Source organism: Sparus aurata, chromosome 19 (genome assembly GCF_900880675.1).
Source record: "Sparus aurata chromosome 19, fSpaAur1.1, whole genome shotgun sequence".
Classification (NCBI taxonomy): Eukaryota; Metazoa; Chordata; class Actinopteri; order Spariformes; family Sparidae; genus Sparus; species Sparus aurata.
In genome coordinates, this window is record NC_044205.1 from 25,464,435 (window position 1) to 25,474,368 (window position 9,934).

At 41.0% G+C, this 9,934-nt stretch overlaps 1 protein-coding gene across 1 annotated transcript in view; it reads right to left on the minus strand.

Annotated features, from left to right (window-relative positions):
- The window catches only part of LOC115570450 (cadherin-12-like), a 111,267-nt gene extending 101,638 nt beyond the window's left edge, over window positions 1-9,629 (minus strand). Inside the window, exon 1 of the mRNA XM_030399055.1 lies at window positions 9,226-9,629. The gene's annotated coding sequence lies outside the window, so the exon portion shown is untranslated. The remainder of the gene's footprint in view (window positions 1-9,225) is intronic.
- Window positions 9,630-9,934: the final 305 nt, after the last annotated feature.

Here is a 9,934-nt window from a genome sequence, read left to right on the forward strand (position 1 = left end):
CTTTTCAAATGCCGTTTTCTTCTTCTTATCTTCTTTGAAGCGCTTTCGAAACATGATTCTGCCCTCCACAGTAAGGCTGCCTTCTTGTCATCTTGTACCAACACTGGACAATTTTGAATTGTCCCTTGTTAGTGCTCAACTCACTTTCAGATGAGATGGTCTTATGTCATCTCAAACTCAACTCAACTTTCTTTTGTATTCTACAGAACCCTCCCTCCCTCCCCTATGTGACATTTTTTAGTTTTAGTTCTGGAACTTAAAGAAATATTTTAATTAAACCTGTTGAGGAAAAATCCAGTCTACTTTTATTTAGGCTCTTTAATAGTTATAGAGTTTCTGAGATGCTCAGTGTTCCAACATTTCCCATCCGTCTTTATACAAAATAACAAAAAAACACACCCTTACCTGCTGTCCTAGATTGATTATCCTCATACTTTGTTTTGTCTGGTCGCTGCATAACTAGTTCAAGGTTGAGATAAAAATGTCTCTTTGCCGTCTTAGCAAGACAAAATAAATGTATTCTCACATGACAGGCATTTTGAGAAAGGAAAATTTCAGTTATGCATTTCCCTTTTTTTTAAAAGGACATGAGCCAACTGAAATGTTTTGTTGTCATTAAAAAGCTATTTAAACATATTTGACGTCAATGCAAATACGCATATAGAGAGAGTGTGAAGTCATGTGACTTCTTTTATTCTAGATGTGGATTAACTGAAGTTGTATTTCTTCCCCTGCAACTCGTGACATTAACAATTAAAAAGCGCCCCGCACTGTCTCTTCAATCTTGGTCCAAACTTGGAAACACAAAACTCTCCGCGGCCTCCATTTACAGGTAAACACAATACATTAACCCCCCGAATCTCTAGCCTCCCTCCCCAACTCCCCTGCCCTCACTTCCTCTCGCTCTCACATCGCGTCCTATTCATCACAGACACTGCACACACCGAGGAAAGTACGATCATGCTGACCTTGAGGAAGTCTCGCTCATAAGAAGACACACCCAGGCCAAGATCTAGGGTCTGTCAAGATGATTTCTTATTCTATTTAATGGAAGAAGTGCAATGCTTTATCACTCCCCAGGTTCATGGTTTATATAAGGCATAAGGGCCGTCCCTGTTTGAAATGGTAAGCTGTTAAGTAAAAAATCCAGTACACAAAAAAAGATGTCCTTACGAGTCACAATGATTTAGGTGCAAGGGGGGGTGAATAGGTAATTTTACGTTAAAACGGCACTCTTCTGAATTATAAACTAAGAAATGGATGACAATGTCCCACTATCTCTTCGATGACATTTCCCACTAAGGCATTTGCTGGAAGATAAGCATGAATGAACACCGAGGGAAGTGTTTCTTTGTCCTTACGCTCTCATCTAAGACCACAGTTCAGAGCAACACTTCAGATTGTGTGGCTCCAACAAACGTTTTGGATATGTTTCAAATTTCTGCTTTTTTTCCTGCAAGGTAGTGTTGGCAACTAGAGCTACATTCCATTCGACCAAATTTTGTGGCAGCCAGCCCCAGAGATTCACCCTTTTCTAGTTTTACTGTTGAGAGGGAAAGTCTTGACCCTTCTGGTTTTGCCTCATGGGAACTTGTTTTATAGAATATATGTCTGGTGGTTAATATCAAGAGAACATTCTATGATATTGTTTGATATGTGCCATGAAACATACACATGATGATTGTCTTAAAAAAAGACAATTCTGTAAGAAGTTGTAGTTTGTCATAAAGATAGGAAAGTACAGTTGTTTGTTGTGCAAGATCGCCTAGTTAATTAAATCATCTCACACATTAAATGTCATTGACACCAACATGGCTGTTGTGTTGGCATAGAAAAAGTACTAAAAACGTTGAAAATCACAAACGAGGAATTAGTCAGTTTTGGGTTTTGATGAGCGCTAAACAAGATGATGTCACTAACTGTGACTGTTGGGTGTGTAGTCTTTCTCATTTACATTTTCATTTTTTTTATTCAATTGACAAAAACATGTAATTCATATTATTAATACAATACCAAATGTGATCAAATGTGCAAATGCCCTCTGATGTCTGTAGCTCAAAGTTTGTGTTACATTTGCTGCTTTTACATTGTAAGCTTAACAGTGAGTTAATGGTTAGTCCAAAAAACATAGTTGGTGTTAATGATGATAAGTGAATCGGTGACAAAACGATGCAGTTCCATGGCATGTTGAACTAACTTTAATGTAGCAGTGGTTACAGAGTGGAACCTCCATCATATCAGCCGCGGGTGACAAGATTCACGGTCTAACCTTAGTATATACACTCGGAACCTGATAATAATATAAATGAGCAGGCTGATATTTCATGGGTAGGTGCAACTGACTTTTTGCAGTTAACTCCCATCCTCTCATATCAAACGGCTGCCTGCTGCTGTGCTAGCTCAGCCTCTGTTCTACTCCAGTAAGTTATGATGTAATTTCCCTCTCTGGCATGATAGCGATAAGAGGAGGAGATACCAGAAGGAGGTTTCTATGGGTAAATATTTAAAATTAAACTTCTGCACCTTCGAAAGCCATTCCGTGCACACAGACTTTGAATTGCACCTTAGATATTGTAAATCATACGGAGTGGTTTTCTAATGTATATATCCTTTTTGTTCTGTCAGTGTATAGTCTCAACTGTAATTTTGTGGAGTTTTCGCTCCTCTTAAAATGTCTATATTGAATATTTTGCCCTCTACAATATGCTCCAAGACTGAAATGATACATGAATTTGGTGTAAGAGACTGTGATAGAATTGCTGAACAGATGGGAAATAGACTAAAACATTTATGCCGCGCTGGTTGCATTTCAAGTAGTCTATATGCTAGGAAGGATAACTTGCTCGAGTGTGTTAAGCAAAATGTGAAATGTTATATTTTTTGAGTGGTACTTCAGAGGAAGGTGGTGTCTGCTGCACTGGGAAATGATGTGATTTAAGGAGCAAATTTTCTTTTAATGAAATGAAGATGAGTTTTGACGTGGATGAATAAAAGTCAAAATTTTATGTGGCATACAGTAGAGGACAGAATTAATTGCGCAGACTTCTTGGAAAGAGGAAAAGGGAAACTAGCTTGAGACCTTTGATACACGGGAAACACAACAAAACGATTTATTTACACTTCAAATTACTTAAAGATAAATATATGTGTAGCTTTTATTGAGATGTCGCACCGTGGTGTTAAATAATGTCAATGTCATCGTTGGGTGTTATGGAAATAGTCTCCTGGCATTGTATTTTACTTTTACTTGACACACTGTTAAAAACACTCAAAGTATTTGGATAATCTATTGATGTTTAAAGTCAATCATCAAGAAACAAATGCCAAAGAAGGCATTTTCGTATTCTAGATCATCATATGGGAATTTCTCATTTTCTATTGATTGAAAACATTAGTAACTTTGGGTTGTAAACTGTCAGTTTGTCAAAGCTGGCAATTGACAATGTCAACTTGTGTCAAAGCTTTCCATAGAAGCATCACCATGGCTGAAGGCACAGCTTGCCAATTTTTATCCCCTTTAAACTCAAAAAAAGTTAAATTGGGTGTCTGCAAATACAGTGAATCCCAAATTTAAAGGATCAGTTTACCCTAAAAATGAAAATTCAAGTCATTATTCACTCACACTCTGCAGCATTCTCCTAAACAACTGAAGTAGAAGTGAACTTCCCACATTTGATTTGAAAAGACAGTATTAACACCCTCGACTCCCTGTCGAGCTTCTGCTCAGACGAGTTGTGTGCCAACACTGTAAGCGTTGCAGCTACAGTGAGGATTTCTACTTTGAAAAGAGTGTCAATAATGTCTTCAAGTCAAATTGGAGTCTTGGGTCTTTAGGAGACTTTGATTATGCCAGAGGAAGGGAACCCAATGGATGGCCACCATACAGGATTCCCTTTTTGAACATCAAAACAAGTGAAAATAAACATGTAGGAATTTCATTGACTCCTCAAAGCCAATATCTTTAAAAAGGAATATGCTAATAGCATTGAAGTCATCAGTGAGATTTAATCAATTCTCCAGAATGGGGTATGCCATATCCATTTCCACCTCACACTTTGCTGCAGGAGTGCTGCCTCGCTGCTGTAATGAAAGGCCCCCAGCACCCTCTCTAGAAATCATTACAATCTCCCTCTACCTCTAGGGTCAGTAAACTAATAGTCATTCACCTGTGTGACAGAAAATCTTTCCCAAGTTGCCATTGGGGGCCGGTGAGGTTGTGTTTAAGGTTATAGAGTCGAGTCCAGCCAGAGATGATTGTTTATTGTTTGGATGGATCCTGGTGATTAAATGTGTGTTGGATCGAAAGCATTTCATCTCGAATGCAAAGCGTGGGGATTACGTATATAACCTGCTAATTGCCTGTCTTGCTAATACTGGCAAGCAATGAGAACCTGCTATTCAGTGCTTGCCAAATATGGAGACACAACAGAGAGCAACTTTATTTAGTAGCGTAAAGGCATTGGCAAAGAAACACCCTCCATCATCCACTTGTACTCGTGCCTGTGCATGGCCTCCAGTGATTTTTATGACCACAACTGTTCCTGCCCACTGTTTACTGAGAATCTCTGGTGGATTTCTCAAAGGGATGGCACAAATGTATTCAAAGGCACGGATGCCCCAGGGGCTCTTTGGGCTATTTTAAGACTTTGTTCTGCAGTATTCAAAACATGTATCAGAGAAAGTTTGAACACGAAGTACTTTAACTGAAGGGGAGACAAAAGAAGTGACCTCACTTCGGAGTTTCCTCGAAACACTTTCTAAGGAAATGGTTTTGAATGGAAAGACATTCCTGCAGAGTTGTAAAAATGCAGCTTTTTGAAAAAAAAAAGTCATTTTCATTGACTTCTCCAACTCTTGCCATTCTCACATGATCGGTGTTCAGAATCTGCACAGAAAGTCAAGCCTCAAAAGAAATGTTTCTATCGTATGTAGCACAACACACTGAGTTCGCTTGTTCGTATGTTCGGTTGTGTGCTCCATATGAAATAGTTTCTCCACGTAACTGTATCCTTCCCTCCTTCTATTTTCACCAGTACTTCAAACAACATGCCTATACCACAGGGAAGGATATATTTGTTTGCTTTCCAGAAAAAGCCTCAGCATCACTAGGCTGCAGAAACTGGGGTTTTTTACCTCTGCAGAGTGTTTGTGCCATAGAGAGGAAGAAACAGCATGTCCAAAAAGCTGACAAACGAACAGAGACAAATCCATATAAATAATTGCTAAGTGGAGTGAAGAGGAGTTGCCCATCATTCAGAGCCGAAGCGTGCGCAATATCTCCTGGAGATTGAGAGTCATCCATCACTGCAAGACTTTAATTTGAGATGTTTAGGACTCTTGCTGATGATTGTCTGAGAGCCAGGGAGAGCCCCGTCTTAGAGGTCTGTAGGGGTCTTGGCAGAGTGTAGCTCTCTGTGGGAGAAATTGCTGCCTGACACAAAGCACGCTCATACGAGTATAATAGTTTCATCTGAGATTGGCCTTGAGACTGCAGACAGAACAACCGGATACATCTGATTAGCATTCATATGCTTTAAACTGTGCAAGCTAGTTTCTGACAGTGAGATTCATGCCTCCGATTCTACAGAAACGCATGCGCACACATCCACAGACACACATGATTTCACGTATTCACACTCAGACACAGCTCGTTTAGAGCGGAATGATGTCAAAATGAGTCCATCGAGTCGGGGGGGGGGGGGGGGGGGGCAGAGATTGAAGAGCCCAAGGTAAAGAGAGTCTGGAGACTCCAAATAATCTCAAGTATTGATTCTATTTAAGACCAAGGCTCTTGATGGACACTTACTTCAAAATGCAGTGATAGGTGGCATATCAGGGTGAGTGATCGCTGTAGTTCTGCTTACGGTAAAGGCTGCGGACCCTCCATAAATAACAGCTCACCCTGATCAAACAGCGCAGCGGATGCAAAGATATGATGACAGCTTAGTGGACATGGGCTTTAATTTACGGCGCAGCACTCAGTCTTTCCATTAGATTTACATGAACACAGTCAGAGTAGAGTAAGGCATAAGGACCGGGCTGCCTTCACAATCGCCCTGACGAGTGGCCTGTCTTGCTGCGGCAGATGCATATCTGCTAGTCCATGAAGGCAATTGATAATAACATGTTTTGTTTTGGCTATTTCAAGTGTCTCCTGGTCCTGCATGTATTTAAAAAAAAACACTTTGATATATTTAACGAGCCAAAAATGAACCGGTATGATGTGATTCACACTGGTCTTAGGCTGCCACTAATGATTATTTACATAAGCCATTAACCCGTCAATAATTATTTAACAATGGATTAATCAGTTAGGCAAAACACTTGAAAAAAAGGCTAATTACAAGTAGAGTTGCATCAGTATGGGATTTTCACAGTACATTAAACGAGAATTATTAGCAGTTACATCGACCCTCAACTAATTTTAACTAATATAATGTCCTTACAGAAATTACACTTGATATAACTGTTAATTATTCTTTTTACGTCTCTAACAGGGCAGAATTCAAGATCGTAGATAACCAAATGTCAACCTATATACCGTGGTAAACCTTGAAAATGGTACATTGCTGCAACCCTAATCACTATTTTCAAGATTGACGTTTTTTCAAATTTCAAACATCGTAACTGAGAAAGAAAAGCAGCGCATCCCCACGTGTCAAAACAATTGTGCTCGTCTAAAACAATCAAATGATGGTGATGGAATGATTAATCGATCATCAAAATAGTCTTCTCTCAATCGACTAATTAATCAACTCATCTCTTCCGCTCTGCATCGATCACTCACAGTGAACCATATATCATCACTACAGCAATCTATGAACTCACACAAAAAAGGTCTTGAGTTCAATTAATCATACGTTCTTAAAACGAGTCAAACTTGATCAAAGATAGATATCATTAGATGTGTTGAAAACTTGTGAGGACACGCTCAAACGATTTCTTCCACCAGCGAGGATTGTTGCTCGATTTAGGCTGTGCAAATGGAAGGCAGTGTGGTGCAGCGTGTAACAAGGAGATCCAATGTAGCGCACCTCACTTTAATACAATATGATCGGATGCTGCCTCCTGTCCTTGCTGCTAGGTTTCACCTATCAAGGGCAGCGCTGAAAGTGTGCAGTATTTCCGTTCAGGGAGTTAAATTAGCACCTGCCACCTGCCAAATACATGGTGAACGTTGGCTTGGCAGGTAGAAATTACAGGTGAGCTGTCACCATAGATATTAAAAAAAAGCTGTATTTAAGAACAGCCGGGGATTAAGTGGCAGACAAAAAAAAAAAATAATAATAAAAAACTGAATAGACAGTAGAAATGTTAATTGGTTCATTAATTACCAAAATATACTGAATTTTAACATTCATATTAAAGGTTTGTCAACAGTTTAATGTATCTACATAGATTTCCTTCCACTTCACTCTGTCAATAAATAGGTGTTTGTTTGTTTTTTTTTCCAAAGATATGCACCTGAGCCAGGTAGTGTCACTGTCATCGCTTAATATACCACAAGTATATTGCGTGTCTCTTCATTCATCCCCTCTAATGCAGTTATAATACCTGAGTGGTTGGTGGCTGCATGCCCTGAATGCTCATTTTCTGCACAGTAGCCTCTGTGTACTCAAAGGGTCCAGCTCCTCTTTTCCTCTGGAAGTGGACTCCTTGGAGCGTAATTTGATTATTCCAAAGCAGGTGTTTTCAGCTGAATGCTGATAAGAAGACTCAGTGCCTTTGACACCGGAGTGAGTTACATTAGATGTGCTTAAAGCAGGGGAAGGCAGACGCTCATTTTATTTATTTATTTCCATCTTATCTGTGAGAGAAGATTGGATTGACTTCGAAAACCGGTGCGAGAATCCACGAAGGCATTCCTACAGTTAGTCTAAAATAATGTCACACGCATAACGAGGATGGCAAGTGAGTAATCTGCATTATCTCTGGTGTTTTAATAGCGAGGTACACTGGTTTCAAAAGTCCACAAAAAGGCAGTCGTCATTGGATTACGTCTCTGTCCATGTGGCTGCCAGATGCTCAGACGCTACATGCATTCGATGCAGCTCAGTACTTGAGATAATTGTGCCTTGGCAGATTTGAGATGCAAAGTTGATGGTGTAACAACTTGCAGTGGGACTGCTGATGTAACAATCAAATGTATAAGTTCACAGCATATGCAGCTCGAGGGCACATTTCACTGTTCGGTCTCCTTATATTTTCTTTTGGGCTCATCCCAACAAGCATCTGTTACTGCGGAATGGGGGCACGGTTGCATCTGTGATCCCATGTTTCTCTGCAAATCACACTCTGTCAAGCCTCTTTGATATCCTCTCAGATTGTTTTCTCTAATCCCTTTCCACAACACAAGAAGGGTCTTACCCACTAATAATATTGCTCATGTACACTGTGTGCAAACAAAAGGAATAATCTCAAGGCTGTGATTGAGCCATCAGACCCCAATGTGCTCTTATTCTCAACTGAAAAGGTTTTTTTTTATTAGCGTTGCACTGTGCATAGATACAACAATCTGTGCTACATTTAAACTGAGTGCATATAGTTGTCCTTGAGACTGTCATTTCCACGTAGACTAGACTACTCATTTATATAATTCACATTTTAGCACATTTAGCAGAGACGAAATGCAGTTGAAAAAGGTTTGTGGTGTGGTGGCTTGTTTGCGCACGGCTTAGATCAACTTGCCAAAACCACTTGACGTGCCATGGTGTGATAATCAGTGTTGAACACTCTCCAACACGAGAGTTGAAAAGCTACACAGCCTTTTCACATGCAGATGAATTAAAATAACTCAGACCTTACAAATGGGGTCATTCATAGTGGAGTGTTGCCTGACATGTGAACCAATCTGCTTTAATTGACACTTGGTGAATTCTCATTTCATCCTGCGAGCCGCGACAGAAAGCACAGGAGACACAAGACTGCTCAAGTGTCTCCGGGTCGTCGGACTTGAACAGCAACTCCTCCGGTTGAACCATTGTCAAGGACACAGCTGAAGCACATTTCATCACACTTAACCAGCTGTTAGATAGAAGTGTCTCAACTGGGTCTGCTGAGGCAGTGATACCTATAACATCAGCGAGTAAACCACCTTCTGTCAACAACAAAATGCACTTCAGCTGCACAAAGCTACTATTTGCTGGAAAGCAGTTCAAATTCTATTAAAAACAAAGGGGAAAAGTCTTTGAAAGGCATCCAGGCAGAAGGAGAAGACGCACTCACCTTTAGCGGGACACTTTGGAGCAGAGATGCAGCCACTTTAATCCAAAAATATTCACTGAATCAAACTGTCCTCCCACCTTTTTTTCCTTTGCTGCTTTTACTCCTCTTTTAATTCCCTCTCTCACCCTGCTTTCCTCTTTGGTGCCTCTCTTTTCATTATCCCGCTCGCTGTTTACAGTTTTGAGCCCACGCCGAAACAGAGCGGATGCTTGTGAGTGGAATGCGCCGCGCGAGTTACAGACACAACAGCTTCGGAATAGCGGGAGAATACAACGGGAGCTGTACCAAAGTGGAGCGTGTCTGTGCAGAATGACGACCGAGAGGGAGAGCTAGTGAGTGAGCGGTGAAGTGAGAGAAAGAAGCTTGTGTGTGTGTGCATGCATCAGAGGGAGAGAGAGAGAGAGAGAGAGAGAGAGAGAGAGAGAGAGAGAGAGAGAGAGAGAGAGAGTCTGTGAGCGCTGCTGGCTCAGTGGCGGGCGACAGTCGTGATTGCATTGGCGTAAAGCAGGCAGTAGCGCAACCCCCCCCCTCCTCCTCTTTCGTCAGGTCCCCAGAGCACTGGGGGATCTTCATCATCAAGCAGATTAAAGCCAACTAGCATGCACCCCACCCCCAAACCCCCCAATGGCGCGCACACGCACACACACACACACGAACACAGAGCCGGTGGTGTGTGCTGTGGTCACCGGGGATATTCTAATCAGAGAGA